Here is a 17,825-nt window from a genome sequence, read left to right as displayed (position 1 = left end):
GTGCCGGCACTGGTCTTGGGTGGACAAGGGACACATCTTCCTCTGTGAGCTGAGGCAAGGAGGAAAGCATAGATTGGTATGCAGTGTCTGTAGGGTAGGTGGCAAGGGTGGATGATAAAAGATTTCACAAGTGATGGCCATTCTAGTGGCGCAAAGTGAAGAGCAACTAAAGAGCCTCTTGATGAAGATGAAAGAGGAGAGTAAAAAAACTGGCTTAAAACTCAACATTCAAAAAATGAAGATCATGGCATCCAGTCCCAACACTGCATGCCACATACATGGGGAAAAAGTGGAAACAGTGACAGACTTCATTTTCTTGGGCTCCAAAATCACTGCAGACGGTGACTGCAGCCATGAAATTAAAACACACTTGCTCCTTGGAAGAAAAGCTATGACAAACCTAGACAGCGTTTTAAAAAACAGAGACATCACCTTGCCGACAAAGGTCCGTATAGTCAAAGCTATAGTTTTTCCAGTAGTCATGTATGGATCTCCTCAAGAAAATTAGGAATACCAAGGGAATATTTCATGCAAAGATGGGCACAATAAAGGACAGAAACAGTATGGACCTAACAAAAGCAGAAGATATTAAGAAGAGGTGGCACGAATACACAAGAATTATACAAAAAAAAAATAAAGATTGTAATGACCCAGATAACCATGATGGTATGATCACTCACCTAGAGCCAGATATCCTGGAGTGTGAAGTCAAATGGGCCTTAGGAAGCATCACTATGAACAAAGCTAGTGGAGGTGATGGAATTCTGGTTGAGCTATTTCAAATCCTAAAAGACGATGCTGTGAAAGTGCTGAACTCAATATGCCAGCAAATTTGGAAGACTCAGCAGTGGCCCCAGGACTGGGAAATGTCAGTTTTCACGCCAATCCCAAAGAAAGGCAATGCCAAAGAATGTTCAAACTATGGCACAGTTGCACTCATCTCACATGCTAGCAAGGTGCTCAAAATTCTCCAAGCTAGGCTTCAACAGTATGTGAGCTGAGAACTTCCAGATGTTCAAGCTGGTTTTAGAAAAGGCAGAGGAACCAGAAATCAAATTGCCAACATCTGTTGGATCATAGAAAAAGCAAGATTATTCAAGAAAAACATCTACTGCTTCATTGACTACGCTAAAGCCTTTGACTGTGTGGATCACAACAAACTGGAAAATTCTGAAAGAGATGGGAATACCAGACCACCTTACCTTCCTCCTGAGAAACCTGTATGCAGGTCAAGAAACAACAGTTAGAACCAGACATGGAACAACCAACTGGTTTAAAATTGGGGAAGGAGTACATCAAGGCTGTATATTGTCACTTTGCTTATTTAACTTATATGGAGAGTATATCATGTGAAATGCTGAGCTGGATGAAGCACAAGTTGGAATCAAAATTGCCAGGAGAAATATCAATAACCTCGGATATGGAGATGACACCACCCTTATGGCATAAAGCAAAGAGGAACTAAAGAGCCTCTTGATGAAAGGGAAAGAAGAGAGTGAAAAAGCTGACTTAAAACTCAACATTCAAAAAATGAAGATCAAAGCATCCAGTCCCATCACTTCATGGCAAATAGATGGGGAATCAATGGAAGTAGTGACAGCCTTTATTTTCTTGGGCTCCAAAATCACTGCAGATGGTGAGTGCAGCCATGAAATTAAAAGACACTTGTTCCTTGGAAGAAAAGCTATCATAACCCTAGACAGCATATTAAAAAGCAGAGACATAACTTTCCCAACAAAGGTCTGTATAGTCAAAGCTATAGTTTTTTCAGTAGTCATGTATGGATGTGAGAGTTGGACCATAAAGAAGGCTGAGCATTGAAGAATTGATGTCTTTGAACTGTGATGATGGGGAAGACTCTTGAGAGTCCCTCGGACTGCAAGGAGATCAAACCAGTCAATCCTAAAGGAAATCAGTCCTGAATATTCATTGGAAGGACTGATGCTGAAGCTGAAGCTCCAATACTTTGGCCACCTGATGCAAAGAGCTGACTCATTAGAAAAGACCCTGATGCTAGGAAAGATAGCAGGCAGGAGAAGAAGGGGATGAAAGAGGATGAGATGGTTGGATGGCATCACCGACTCAAGGGATATTAGTTTGAGCAAGCTCCAGGAGATAGTGAAGGACATGAAAGCATGGCATGCTGCAGTCTATGGGGTCACAAAGAGTCGGACACGACCTAGCAACTGAAGAGCAACAAAGTGACGGCCTCTCTGGTGAGATCATCTGCTGACAGTTCAGATAGACTGAACTGAGAAGTTGGGGAAAGGATTTGAGGAGAGTGGCAGAGATTTAGAACAGTTGCTGAGGGGAAGGGAAGAAGGAACTCTCCAACATTTTGAGACTCCCATGTGCCAGGTACTGTGCTGAGTGTTGAGGCTATAGAGACGAGGAGAGTGTGACACATTCTCTGCTTTTCAGGAATTCACATTCCAAAGGAGACAGATTTCTTCACAAAAAGGTAAAATGCAGGGTGCTCTTTACTGTAATATAAGGAGTGTTGCAGAAGCATGATGTGGGTGGAGGCTCAGTTCTGAGAGTGGAGGAAAAACATCACAGAGACTGTGACCTTTGAGGTTAGTCTTGAAGACAAAGTATGTGTATGGTAGAAGTAAGTAACTGAATTCCATGAGGAGCATAATGCTAGCCCAAAATATGGTGGTGTGGAATAGCTAGAATCGCAAGATATTTATGTGGCTGGAGTGAAAAATGGAAAGATGATGCTGCGTGGTTGAGACTAAGTTGTGAAGGATGTCCCAGGAGCTGGAACTTTCTCCTGGAGCCAGTAGAGGTCATTTTTATTTTTATTTATTTTATTTAGTTTTCTTAAATGTTGTTTATTTTTTGGCCGAGCCGTATAGGCGTGTGGGATCTTAGTTCCCCAACCAGGGATCAAACCCATGCCCCCTGCATTGGAAGGGTGGAGTCCTAACCACTGGACCACCAGGGAAGTCCAGCAGAGGTCTTAAGGAGGGCAGCAGAAGCTTGTGATTGCTATTTTAGAAAGCTAATTGAGTAGGTGACATGCATGATAGATTGACGGGAGGAGAAACTGGAGGCAGTGAAAAGGGTTAGGAGATAGCTGCATTGGTCCTGATGAGAGAGAATGAGAATCTGAAATAATCAAAGGCAGTAGGCATGAAGAGGAGGGGAAGGGTACCAGAGATAATTTTGATGATGGATGGAATGTGTGGGATAAGGGAAGAGGGTGGAGTCAAGGCTGACTCAGAGGTTTCTTACTTGGGAGATAGGGTGGATGGTGATCCTGTCACCTGAGATGAAGATGCAGTAAAAGGAGTATATATTAAGGAAAGATAGTAAGCGCAATCTAAAAAAAATTATAGGAGTATAATTGATTTATAATGTTGCATTAGTTTCAGGTGTACAGCAAAGTGAATCTAATACAAGTATATATATCCACTTTTTTAGATTCTTTTTCCATATTGGCCATTACACGGTATTGTTCCCTGTGCTGTACTGTTCCCTGGTCCTTATTAGTTATCTATTTTTTATATAGTTATGTGTATATGTCAGTCCCAATCTCCCAATTTATCCCTCCCCCTGTCCCCGCTGGTTACCGTAGGCTTGTTTTCTACATCTGTGACTCTATTACTGTTTTGTAAATAAGTTCATTTGTACCATTTTCTTAGATTCCACATAGAAGCAATATCACATAATATCTGTCCTCTGTCTGGAGAACCTAACTTTAAATTCATGTATTTATTTAGATGGAGCTAAGGTTCTGCTCAGCATCACTGAACATGAAGTACCTGTCCAGAATATCTCCTGGAACTCTGTCATGTTCGTTCTGAAAGTTATTGCTGGGTTTTTTTTTTTTTTTTTGGTAATTCTGGGGAAGTAGAGGCTACTGGAGGTACTAACTCCATCCTTTTCGCTGATGTCACTCCATGAGTTCAGTTTTTGAACATACTAAGTTAAGTCCCTGTACCACACCAAGTGTAAACAAGTATATAAATTCTTTAGGCTAAAGATCTGTTTGGTATATTCACTATTGGATCCCCAGCACTTAGAACAGTCCATAGCACACAGTGGGCACCCAACAAATGTATGTTGAATGAATGGAGCTTCATAGTAAAAATATTAAAATAGGAACATTAAACTTAACTTCAGCATATGGCTTAGAGGTAGGGATGTTTGACTCATCAGTGTATAGATGATAACTGAAGCCACAGATGAAAAAGAAGTTGTTTTCAAATTACATTAGTAACAAATTCCTTTTTAGGACAAAGCAAAATTACTATTGCCACCTACCTCCCTAAAGTAGTTATACTGGCCCTGTGTCCCCTCCTAGACAATTTACTGTCTTTCTCTTTTTTTCACCAAATAAGAAACAAGCACATGAAAACTGTCAACACCATTAGTCATTCAGTTCCAGTTTCAGTTCAGTCGCTCAGTCGTGTCCGACTCCTTGCGACCCCATGAACCACAGCACACCAGGCCTCCCTGTCCATCACCAACTCCCAGAGTCCACCCAAGCCCATGTCCATTGAGTCGGTGATGCCATGCAACCATCTCATCCTCTGTCATCCCCTTCTCCTCCTGCCCTCAATCTTTACCAGCATCAGAGTCTTTTCAAATGAGTCAGCTCTTTGCATCAGGTGGCCAAAGTATTGGAGTTTCAGCTTCAACATCAGTCCTTCCAATGAACACCCAGGACTGATCTCCTTTAGGATGGACTGGTTGAATCGCCTTGCAGTCCAAGGGACTCTCAAGAGTCTTCTCCAGCACCACGGTTCAAAAGCATCAATTCTTCGGTGCTCAGCTTTCTTCACAGTCCAACTCTCACATCCATACATGACCACTGGAAAAACCATAGCCTTGACTTGATGGACCTTTGTTGACAAAATAATGTCTCTGCTTTTTAATATTAGGGAATTGCAAATAAAAACCACAGTGAAATGTACTAGGATAGCTGTTATCAAAAAGATAATAACAAGTGTTGGTAAGAATGTGGAGAAATTGGAACCTTTGCGCATTGCAGTTGGGAATGCAAAATGGTGCAGCTGCTGTGGGAAACAGTTTGGCAGTTTCTCCAAGAGTTGAACAGGGTTACCATATGACCAAGCCAATTCCTCTCCCAGTCATAGACAGATTTAAAAACAAGGACTCAGACGCTTGTACACCAAAATGTTCCTAACAGAATTATTCATAACAGCCAAAATGTGGGAAAAAAACTGTCCATCAACATATGAATGAACAAAATGTGGTGTGTTTATGCAATGGAATATTATTCAGCCTTAAAAAGGAAAGCAATTCTGACACATGCTATGAATGGATGAACCTTGAAGACATGATGCTAAGTGAAATAAGCCAGGCACAAAAAAGACAAATATTATGATTCCACTTATATGGAATATCTTAGAATAGGCAAATGCATAAAGATAGGGAGTAGACAAGAGGTTATTAGTGTCTGGGTCAAGGGAGATATGATTGCTTAATGGTTGCAGAATTTCTGTTTAGGGTGATAAAAGTTTTTTTGGAAGTAAATTGTGATGGTTGCACAACACTGTGAATATAACTAATTCCACTGAATTGCACACTTCAAAACTGTTAAAATGGCAAATTTTATGTTGTATATATTGTATCACACACACACATACACACCCTAAGGGAGAAAAAGAATCAGGCAGATTCTTCTTTATGAAAACTTACAATCTAGTGAGAGAATTTGGACATTTTAAGGAAAAAAAGAAAGATTGCAGTGATAGAATCAGAATAGTGATGGCCTTTGGACAGAGAAGACAGGGAGTAACTGGAAGGGGAATGAGGGAAGTTCCCAGAGTACTGGAAGCATTTCATATCTAGATTGAGGTATTTTTAATGGGCATTACCTTTCATAAATTACAATGTATGAAATTTTATACTTAAGGTCTGTGCATTTCACAATATATAAATTTTACCTCAAGGGGAAACATATCACCTGCTACTAATCTCTTTTTTAAATTAATTTTTAAATTGAAGGATAATTGGTTTACAGAATTTTTTTGTTTTCTGTCAAACCTCAACATGAATCAGCTATAGATCTCTGTCTCTCTCTCTCTCTCTCTCTCTATATATATATATATATTCCACCCCACCTTGAACCTGCTTCCCATTTCCCTCCCATCCCACCCCTCTAAGTTGATACAGAGCCCCTGTTTGAGTTTCCTGAGACTTATGGCAAATTCCGATTGGCTATCTATTTTACATATGGTAATGTAAATTTCCATGTTACTCTCTCCATACATCTCACCCTCTTCTCCCCTCTCCCCATGTCCATAAGTCTGTTCTCTATGTCTGTTTGTCCATTGCTGCCCTGCAAATAAATTCTTTGGTACCGTCTTTCTACCTCTTTCTAGATTGTATATATCTATTAGTATGTTATATTTGTCTTTCTCTTTCTGACTACTTCACTCTGTATAATAGGCTCTAGGTTCATCCACTTCATTAGAACTGACTGAAATGTGTTCCTTTTTATGGCTGAGTAATATTCCATTGTGTATATGTACCACAACTTCTTTATCCATTCATCTGTCAATGGACATCTAGGTTACTTCCATGTTGTAACTATTGTAAATATTGCTTCAATAGACAATGAGATACATGTGTCTTTTTCAATTTTGGTTTCCACAGGGTATTTGCCCAGGAGTGGGATTGCTGGGTCATATGGTGGTTTTATTCCTAGTTTTTTAAGGAATTTCCATACCATCTTCCATAGTGGCTGCATCAATTTACATTCCCACCAACAGTGCAAGAGGGTTCCCTTTTCTCTACACCCTTTCCAGCATTTATTGTTTGTAGACTTTTTGATGATGGCCATTCTGACCAGTGTGAGGTGATATCTCATTGTAGTTTCGATGTGCATTTCGCTAATAATGAGTAATGTTGACTATCTTTTCATGTTAGCCACTTGTATGTCTTCTTTGGAGAAATGCCTGGTGTTTTTAGGTATTTTCCCCACTTTTTGATTGGGTTGTTTGTTTTTCTGGTATTGAGTTGTATGAGCTGCTTGTATATTTTGGAAATTAATCCTTTGTCAGTTGTTTCATTTGCTATTATTTTCTCCCATCCTTAGGGTTGTCTTTTCACCTTGCTTTTAGTTTCCTTTGCTGTGCAAAAGCTTTTAAGTTTAATCAGGTCCCACTTGTTAACTTTTGTTTTTATTTCCATTACTCTAGGAGATGGGTCATAGACAATCTTGCTTTATGTCATCAAGTGTTCTGCCTATGTTTTCCTCTAAGAGTTTTATAGTTTCTGGTCTTACATTTAGGTCTTTAATCCATATTGAGTTTATCTTTGTGTGTGGTATTAGGAAGTGTTCTAATTTCATTCTTTTACATGTAGCTGTCCAGTTTTCCCAGCACTGCTTATTGAAGAGGCTGTCTTTGCCCCATTGTATAGTCTTGCCTCCTTTGTCAAAAATAAGGTACCCATAGGTGCATGGGTTTATTTCTGGGCTTTCTATCTTGTTCCATTGGTCTAGATTTCTGTTTTTGTGCCTGTACCATACTGTCTTGATGACTGTAGCTTTGTAGTATAATCTTAAGTCAGGATGGTTGATTCCTCCAGCTCTATTCTTTCTCAAGACTGCTTTGACTATTTGGGGTATTTTGTGTTTCCACATGGACCACAGCCTTGTCTATCTCAATGAAACTATGAGCCATGCCGTTTAGGGCCATCCAAGATGGTCGGGTCATGGTGAAGAGTTCTGACAAAATGTTGTCCACTGGAGAAGGGAATGGAAAACCACTTCAATATTCTTGAGAACCCCATGAATAGTATGAAAAGGCAAAAAGATAGGACAGGGAAGCCTGGCATACTGCAGTCCATGGGGTTGCAAAAAGTCAGACAAGACTGAGTGACTGAACTGACTGACTGACTGTGTTTCCATATGAATTGTGAATTTTTTTTGTTCTAGTTCTCTGAAAAATGCCATTGGTAATTTGATAGGGATCGCATTGAACCTGTAGACTGCATTGGTACTATAGTCATTTTCACAATATTGATTCTTCCTACCCAGGAATATGGACTATCCCTCCATCTGTTTATGTCATCTTTGATTTCTTTCATCAGTGTCTTATAATTTTCTGTATACAGTTCTTTTGTCCCCTTAAGTTTATACCTAGATATTTTATTGTTTTTGTTGCAATGGTGAATGGAATTGATTCTTCAGTTTCACTTTATGATTTTTCATTGTTAGAATATAGGAATGCAAGTGATTTCTGTGTATTGATTTTGTATCCTGCGACATTGCTAAATTCACTGATTAGCTCTAGTAATTTTCTGATAGTATCTTTAGGGTTTTCTGTATATAGTATCATGTCATCTGCAAACAGTGAGACCTTTACTTCTTCTTTTCTGATCTGGATTCTTTTTATTTCTTTTTCTTCTCTGATTGCTATAGCTAGGACTTCCAAAACTATGTTGAATAATAGTGGTGAAAGTGGACACCATTGTCTTGTTCCTAATCTTAGGGAGAATGCTTTCAGTTTTTCACCATTGAGAATAATGTTTGCTGTGGGCTTATCATATATGGCCTATACTATGTTGAGGTAGTTTCCTTCTATGCCCATTTTTGGAAGAATTTTAATCATAAATGTCTGGGGAGGCCTTACAAATAGCTGTGAAAAGAAGAGAAGCAAAAAGCAAAGGAGAAAAGGAAAGATATAAGCATCTGAATGCAGAGTTCCAAAGAATAGCAAGGAGAGATAAGAAAGCCTTCCTCAGTGATCAATGCAAAGAAATAGAGGAAAACAACAGAATGGGAAAGATTAGAGATCTCTTCATGGAGAAGATGATGGCATCCCACTCCAGTACTCTTGCCTAGAAAATCCCATGGACAGAGGAGCCTGGTAGGCTGCAGTCCATGGGGTCACGAAGAGTTGGACACGACTGAGCGACTTCACTTTCACTTTTCACTTTCATGCATTGGAGAAGGAAATGGCAACCCACTCCAGTGTTCTTGCCTGGAGAATCCCAGGGACAGGGGAGCCTGGTGGGCTGCCATCAGTGGGGTCGCACAGAGTCAGACATGACTGAAGCGACTTAGCAGCAGCAGCAGCAGAGATCTCTTCAAGAAAATTAGAGATACCAAGGGAACATTACATGCAAAGATGGGCTCGATAAAGGACAGAAATGGTACGGACCTAACAGAAGCAGAAGATATTAAGAAGAGGTGGCAAGAATACACAGAGGAACTGTATAAAAAAGATCATGATGACCCAGATAATCATGACGGTGTGATCACTCACCTAGAGCCAGACATCCTGGAATGTGAAGTCAAGTGGGCCTTAGAAAGCATCACTATGAACAAAGCTAGTGGAGGTGATGGAATTCCAGTTGAGCTATTTCAAATCCTGAAAGATGATGCTGTGAAAGTGCTGCACTCAATATGCCAGCAAATTTGGAAAACTCAGCAGTGGCCACAGGACTGGAAAAGGTCAGTTTTCATTCCACTCCCAAAGAAAGGCAATGCCAAAGAATGCTCAAACTACAACACAATTGTATTCATCTCACATGCTAGTAAAGTAATGCTCAAAATTCTCCAAGCCAGGCTCATCAGCAGCACATGAACCGTGAACTTCCAGATGTTCAAGCTGGTTTTAGAAAAGGCAGAGGAACCAGAGATCAAATTGCCAACATCCGCTGGATCATGGAAAAAGCAAGCAAGTTCCAGAAAAACATCTATTTCTGCTTTATTGACTATGTCAAAGCTTTTGACTATGTAGATCACAATAAACTGTGGAAAATTCTGAAAGAGATGGGAATACCAGACCACCTGACCTGCCTCTTGGGAAATCTATATGCAAGTCAGGAAGCAACAGTTAGAACTGGACATGGAACAACAGACTGGTTCCAAATAGGAAAAGGAGTTCGTCAAGGCTGTATATTGTCACCCTGCTTATTTAACTTATATGCAGAGTACATCATGAGAAACGCTGGGCTGGAAGAAGCACAAGCTGGAATCAAGATTGCCGGGAGATATATCAGTAACCTCAAATATACAGATGACCCCACCCTTATGGCAGAAAATGAAGAGTAACTTAAAAGGCTCTTGATCAAAGTGAAAGAGGAGAGTGAAAAAGTTGGCTTAAAGCTCAACATTCAGAAAACTAAGATCATGGCATCTGGTCCCATCACTTCATAGGAAATAGATGGGGAAACAGTGGAAACAGTGTCAGACTTTATTTTGGGGGGCTCCAAAATCACTGCAGATGGTGATTGCAGCCATGAAATTAAAAGACGCTTACTCCTTGGAAGGAAAGTTAATGACCAACCTAGATAGCATATTCAAAAGCAGAGACATTACTTTGCCAACAAAGGTCCATCTAGTCAAGGCTATGGTTTTTCCTGTGGTCATGTGTGGATGTGAGAGTTGGACTGTGAAGAAGGCTGAGCGCTGAAGAATTGATGCTTTTGAACTGCGGTATTGGAGAAGACTCTTGAGAGTCCCTTGGACTGCAAGGAGATCCAACCAGTCCATTCTGAAGGAGATCAGCCCTGGGATTTCTTTGGAAGGAATAATGCTGAAGCTGAAACTCCAGTACTTTGGCCACCTCATGGGAAGAGTTGACTCATTGGAAAAGACTCTGATGCTGGGAGGGATTGAGGGCAGGAGGAGAAGGGGACGACAGAGGATGAGATGGCTGGATGGCATCACTGACTCGATAGACGTGAGTCTGAGTGAACTCAGGGAGTTGGTGATGGACAGGGAGGTCTGGCGTGCTGTGATTCATAGGGTGGCAAAGAGTCGGACATGACTGAGTGATCTGATCTGATCTGATCTGTTTTTCTTGATGAGTCTGGCTAAAGGTTTGTCAATTTTGTTTATCTTCTCAAAGAACCAGCTTTTAGTTTTATTAATCTTTACTGTTGTTTCTTTCATTTCTTTTTCATTTATTTCTGCTCTGATCCTTATGATTTCTTTCCTTCTGCTAAGTTTGGGTTTTTTTGTTCTTTTTTTTCCAGTTGTTTTAGGTGTAAAGCTAGGTTGTCTATTTGATGTTTTTCTTGTTTCTTGAGGTAGGACTGTATTGATATAAACTTTCCTTGTAGAAATGCTTTTGGTGCATCCCATAGGTTTTGAGGTGTTGTGTTTTCATTGTCATTTGTTTTTAGGAATTTTTTTATTTCCCTTTTGATTTCTTCAGTAACCTGTTTTTTATTTAGAAATGTATTGTTTAATCTCCATGTGTTTGTGTTTTTTATTGTAATTGATATCTAGTCTCATAGCACTGTGGTCAGAAAAGATGCTTGATATGATTTCAATTTTCTTAAATTTACTGAGGTTTGATTTGTGACCCATGATGTGGTCTATGCTGGAGAATGCTCCATGTACACTTGAGAAGGTGTATTCTTCTGCATTTGGATGGAATGTCCTGAAGATATCAATGAGATCCACCTCATCTAATGTATCATTTAAGACTTGTGTTTCCTTATTAATTTTCTGTTTTGATGATCTGTCCATTGGTGTAAATCAGGTGTTAAAGTCTCCTACTATATTGTGTTACTGTCAAAATTGATGGAGAAATCAAAAGCTTTTCAGACAAGCAAAAGAAAAGAGAATTCAGTACCACCACACCAGCTTTACAACAAATGTTGAAGGGACTTATATAGTCAGGAAATACAGAGAAGAAAAAGATCTACAAAAACAAACACCAAACAATTAAGAAAATGGCAATAGGAATGTATATATCAATAATTACTTTAAATGTAAATGGATTAAATGCTTCAACCAAAAGACACAGACTGGCTGAATGGATACAAAACAAGATGCATATACATGCTGTCTACAAGAAACCCACTTCAGATCTAAAGACACATATAGACTGAAAGTGAGAGGATGGAAAAATACATTCCATGCAAATGGAAAGCAAAAGAAAGCTGGAGTAGCAATCCTCATATCAAAGTAGACCTTAAAATAAAGACCTTATGAGAGAGAAGGAAAGACACTACATAATGATCAAGGGATCAATCCAAGGACATAACAATTGTAAATATCTATGCACCCAACATAGGAGCACCTCAATACATAAGACAAACACTAACAGACATAAAAGGAGAAACTGACAATCTCTTGACTATTAATATATATTGCAGTTATTTTCTCCTACTTCTCACTTGTATGTTTTTTTTAATCATTTAGAAACTTTTAAAAGGCATATCAATTTTTTCATTTAGGGTTTCTATACATACATGTGTCTTTCTTTAGAAAGTATGTCTTATCCCAGGCAGGCTTATAAACATATTTTCCTTTTTTCCCCAATATTTTTATCACATGTGTATGTATTACATGTAGCTACCGATATCTGGAGACCATTGGCAAGTTTCCTAACATTGCTAACCTTTTGTTTTCTCATTTGTAAAGTAGGGATAATACCAATTTTATTTTGATATTGACATGGTTGAACAAGGGAACATTTAAAGGCCATCAAATGCTTGACCCGTTTAGAAGTTATTCAGTAGTGGGTAGTTATTGTTATTATGTTATGTGATTATCTCAGTATTTAACATCTTATAATTTTTTTGTGTATCTGCCTCTTTCACTAAGGCTTTTCATTGATAGGAAATATGGTTTCCCTCATTGTAGCTTCCCAAGGAACCCAGCGAGTTCCTTGGTTGCCTAGTGGTTAGGATTTGGCATTTTCACTGGGGATGTCCAGGTTGGGGAGACATCCCACATGCCTCAGAGCACAGCCAAAAGTATTGATTCTACCCAAGTGCCTGGCAGTTAGCAATATTCAGATGTTTGTTGAATGAATGATTTAGTTGATGGAATGGATGAAACCACATCATAAAGTGGGAAAGCAATAATCTCATCAAGCAGTTCTGATAGAAAACTAAACACAAAAGTGAGGTTTAACTAGGTATAGAAGGAACATTAGTAAGTACTAATGTCCAGGGGTTCTTTCTCAGGATGAGCTCCAAGAGGACTGAGGTTCCACTGATTTAAACTGCATGTGGATGTTTAGATGAACGTGCATTTTTCCAAGGAGAGTGTCTAGAAGCAGGTTGTAGTTCCAGGAGGCTAGGGATCTTGAATCTTTGTTCACCACTGTATTCTTAGCTCACATAATAGAGCCTTCTGCTCATATTTATTGAATGAATATCTGGTTGACTGAGTGAAAAGCTCATCAAATTTTCAAAAGGGTCTTTAGTCTCCCCAAGTTTTAAGACTCAATAATTTGGAAGGAAAAAAATAAAACAGCTCTCTGAGAGAGGCTTTATCTGAGTCAGAGGTCTGAGAGGAACTTATCACTGTGGAGTGATTGAAGAATCTCTCTTTAAATTCCTTTCAAGGGACTGGTTGATTCCCTTCTCCATCAGCTTTCTGATCCTCATATGATAGGCTGTAAACAGGCCTGAATCATAAGCCAGCTTCCGTCACCTACTGCCTGGTGGTCCAGGGGTTAAGATTTTGCACTTCCAGTGCAAGGGGCAGGGTTTGATCCCTGGTCAGGGAACTAAGATTCCACTTGCCATATGATATGGCCAAAAATAAATAAATAAACTAATTAATGAATTAATTAAACATGTCTAGGGCCAGGGTTCCACAGTAACATCTTTGAGGGCCTGATGAGTGGATTAAGTCAGAATATTGGTGTAATGCTGGAGCATTACAGTTCACAACCAATTTTGTGTCTTCATTGGCTCCCCTCCACCTTTTAAGACGTTTGTTCACATCCATTTACCCTCATTCGCAGACCTCAAGGAATTTTCTTGCTCTAACCAGTTTGCCTCTGTTGGTCCATAGGATTTGCTTGGTTTGGCAAGTAAATATCAATTATGGTCATTGACAGAAACTTCTGTCCAAATATGCCTAATGATTCTGAGGCACAAGAATAATGGGGGAAAATTGTTTGTTGACTTTCTACTGTACACCAGCACTACTGGGTGCTTCCATGTCATCTTACCCTACAAATTAGACTTGTCATTAAGTCAAAGCATTAACAAAATTTTTGCTATGTGGATATTAATTTTGGACCTGAACCATAGCAGGCGTTTAAAAAAATGATTGTTGACAGAATAAACTTTCTGTTACATTTTAACCTAAATTTCACAAACATTCAAACCTGGGTAGACATACTCCCAACCATAAAATGAGACTGAAAATCTGTGAGTTCTTGGGGAAACTGGGCTGTATGGAGATGTTTTTAGTAAATTCATCAATAAATATTTACTGAGCAAATAATATGTGCTCAAACTATGAAAAGACCTGGGGCTTGTGAGAACATGGTACTCTAAGAGCTGAGGTGCAGGTAGGGAGACTAGGTCAAAACTAGGGAAAGTTTACCTAGTTGGCCCACACTGGGCTGGACGTGACTACCAGTGAACGTGCAGAGACTTTTGTAGGTTTTCAGGAGAGAGCTCTTGGCAGAACTGAGAAAGGATTTAGTGGGAAAGGGCTGGATTCAGTGTTGGGACATGTGGGCTCTAGTTCTGGCTGAGGCTCAACTGGCTGGAAGACTTGGGGCAAGAAAGTCCCTTAATTTCTCCAGACATCAATTTTAGCCCCTTTAGAAAATAAAGGAGGGTGGTGGTATTGTTGAACTGTTCAGTTATTAAAGTGTTAGTCGTTCATGTCCAACTCTTTTGTGACCCCATGGATGTAGCCTGCCACGATTCTCTGTCAATGGAATTTTCCAGGCAATACTGGAGTAGGTAGCCATTCCTTTCTGCAAATGATCTTCCTGACCCAGGGATTGAACCCGGCTCTCCCTTATTACATGAAGATTCTTTACCATCTGAGCCACCAGGGAAGCCCGTTGTTCAGTTATTAAGTGCCTTCCAATTCCTAGAATCTAAAATTCTGACAGCCACACTTATTTTTTTCCTTTGAGAAGAAAATACTTCTTATACTTGGAATTGCAACAATCAATGGCATTTAAAAAACACCCACTAATACCCTACGAGACTGGGCCATAAATCCTCCCCAGGTTTCTTAATCATTATTTTTAATCATGGCAAAATGCACATCATTTACTATCTTGATCATTTTTAATTATATAGTTCAGTAGTGTTAAGTACATTTACCCTGTTGTGTAACCATTACCACCATCTGTCTCCAGAACACTTTTTATCTTGGAAAACTCAAACTCTGAACCCATTAAACAGTAACTCCCCATTCTCTTCTCTCCTGCCTCTTTATTTTCTGTCTCTATGAATTTGACTACTTATTGTATTGAATATCTTATATAAGACAAATAATACAATATTTGTCTTTTTGCGACTCACTTATTTCACTTAGCATAATGTCCTCAAAGTTTATCCATGTTGTAGCATGTGTCAGAATGCCCTTTTTAGAGGCTGAATAATATTCTATTGTATGGCATACCATTTGTTTTTTATCCACTCATCTGTCGATGGACACACTGAGTTGCTTCCACCTCTTATCTCTTTTGAGTAATGCTGCTATGAACATGGTACTTATATATCTTTTTGAGACCTTACTTTCAGTTTTGGGGACTATATGTCCAAAAGTGAAATTGCTTGATAATATGGTAGTTCTATTTAAAAATTTTGAAAGATACACTGGTCTGTTTTCCATAGTAGCTGTACCAATTTACATCCTCACCCACAATGCATACTGCTACTGCTGCTAAGTCGCTTCAGTCGTGTCCAACCCTGTGCGACCCCATAGACGGCAGCCCACCAGGCTTCTCCGTCCCTGGGATTCTCCTGGCAAGAACACTGGAGTGGGTTGCCATTTCCTTCTCTGATGCATGAAAGTGAAAAGTGAAAGTGAAGTCGCTCAGTCGTGTCCGACTCCTAGGGAGCCCATGGACTGCAGCCTACCAGGCTCCTCTGTACATGGGATTTTCCAGGCAAGAGTACTGGAGTGGGGTGCCATTGCCTTCTCTGCACAATGCATAAGGGTTCCACTTTCTTCAGCCTTGTCAACCTTTGTTATTATTTTTTTTTTTTTGAGTGGCCATCGTGATAGCTATGAAGTGGTATCTAACTGTGATTTTGATTTGCATTTCCCTAGTGCTTAGTGATATTAAGCATCTTCTCATGTGTTGTCATTTTACATATCTTCTTTGGAGAAATATCTATTTAAGTCACTTTTTAAATCAAGTTGGTTTTGCTATTGTTGAGTTGTAGGAGTTCTTTATATACTTTAGATATTAACTCCTTGGCAGAGTCATGATTTGCAAATATTTCCTCCCATTCCATGGACTGCCTTTTCACTCTGTTGATTGTGCCTTTTGATGCACAGAAGTTTTAAACTTTGATATAGTCTAATTTTCCTGTTCTTTTCTCTTGCTGTCTGTGCTTTTAGTGTCATATTGAAGAAATCATTGCCAAATCTAGTATCATGAAGTTTTCCTCTTATGTTTTCTTCAACATCTGTATAGTTTCATCTTTTACATTTAGTTCTTTCATGCATTTTGAATTAACTTTTGCATAGGGTGTGAAGTATGAGTTTAATTTCCTTCTCTTCCATGTGGATATCCAGTTTTCCTAAAACCATTTGTTGGAAAGACAGGCTTTTCTCCACTGAACGGTCTTGGCCCCTTGTTGAACATCACTTGACTATATATATGTGGGGCTTCCCTGGTGGCTCAGTGTAAAGAATCCACCTGCCAATACAGGAGATGAGGGTTGGATCCGTGTGGGGGGAAGGAGATCCCGTGGAGAAGGAAATGGCAACCCACTCCAGTACTGGTTGCCTGGGAAATCCCATGGACAAAAAGAACCTGGCAGGCTACAGTCCATCGGGTTGCAAAAGAGTTGGACATGGCTTAAGGACTAAACAACATATACGAGAGGATTTTGAGCTATAAACTTTTGGGGGTGGTGGTACAGAAAGGACATGGTTTCTGCTTTAAGGAAGCCTCAGCAGAGTTGAATACTCGGTTTCTGTTTCATACAGCATTTGTCCAGTGCTGGTTGTGTGCTCAGTGGGTGCACGTTTTCCCACACTTTATCTCTTAATTTTCCCATTCAAACAGTGAGACAGATAAGATGATCCCCTTTAACAGAGAAGTAAACTCAGTCCCCAGAAGAGCACGGTTATGTTTTACGTAGGGGCAGGAACAGAGTCAAGATTCGAACCCAAAGTTATTGGTTCCATGTGTCCTGTTGGGTTAAGACGGACCTCCTGTTCTCATCTCTAAAATGCGAGCAGAAGTGAAAGCAGATGGTCTCTATTGAGCAGCCTTGCAGCTGTAGGATCCGATGCATCAAGGGGTCAGTAAAAGCCATGGACCAAGCCTGAGATGTAGACATTGCTGCTGCTGCTGCTGCTGAGTCGCTTCAGTCGTGTCCGACTCTGTGCGACCCCAGAGACGGCAGCCCACCAGGCTCCCCCGTCCCTGGGATTCTCCAGGCAAGAACACTGGAGTGGTTTGCCATTTCCTGCTCCAATGCATGAAAGTGAAAGTGAAGTCGCTCAGTTGTGTCCGACTTTTCCCGACCCCATGGACTGCAGCCCACCAGGCTCCTCCGTCCATGGGATTTTCCAGGCAAGAGTACTGGAGTGGCGTTCCATTAGACACTACTGCTGCTGCTGCTGCTGCTAAGTCGCTTCAGTCGTGTCCGACTCTGTGCGACCCCAGAGAAGGCAGCCCACCAGGCTCCCCGTCCCTGGGATTCCCCAGGCAAGAACACTGGAGTGGGTTGCCATTTCCTTCACCAGTGCATGAAAGTGAAAAGTGAAAGTGAAGTCGCTCAGTCGTGTCCGACTCCATGGACTACAGCGTACCAGGCTCCTCCGCCCATGGGATTTTCCAGGCAAGAGTACTGGAGTGGGGTGCCATTGCCTTCAAATTGCAGAAAAAAAGTCTATGCTCCAATGCCGGCCCGGAAGACCAGAGTCCCGG

This window comes from Bos taurus, chromosome 25, assembly GCF_002263795.3.
Source record: "Bos taurus isolate L1 Dominette 01449 registration number 42190680 breed Hereford chromosome 25, ARS-UCD2.0, whole genome shotgun sequence".
Taxonomy (NCBI): domain Eukaryota; kingdom Metazoa; phylum Chordata; class Mammalia; order Artiodactyla; family Bovidae; genus Bos; species Bos taurus.
This window is presented reverse-complemented; position numbering follows the sequence as displayed.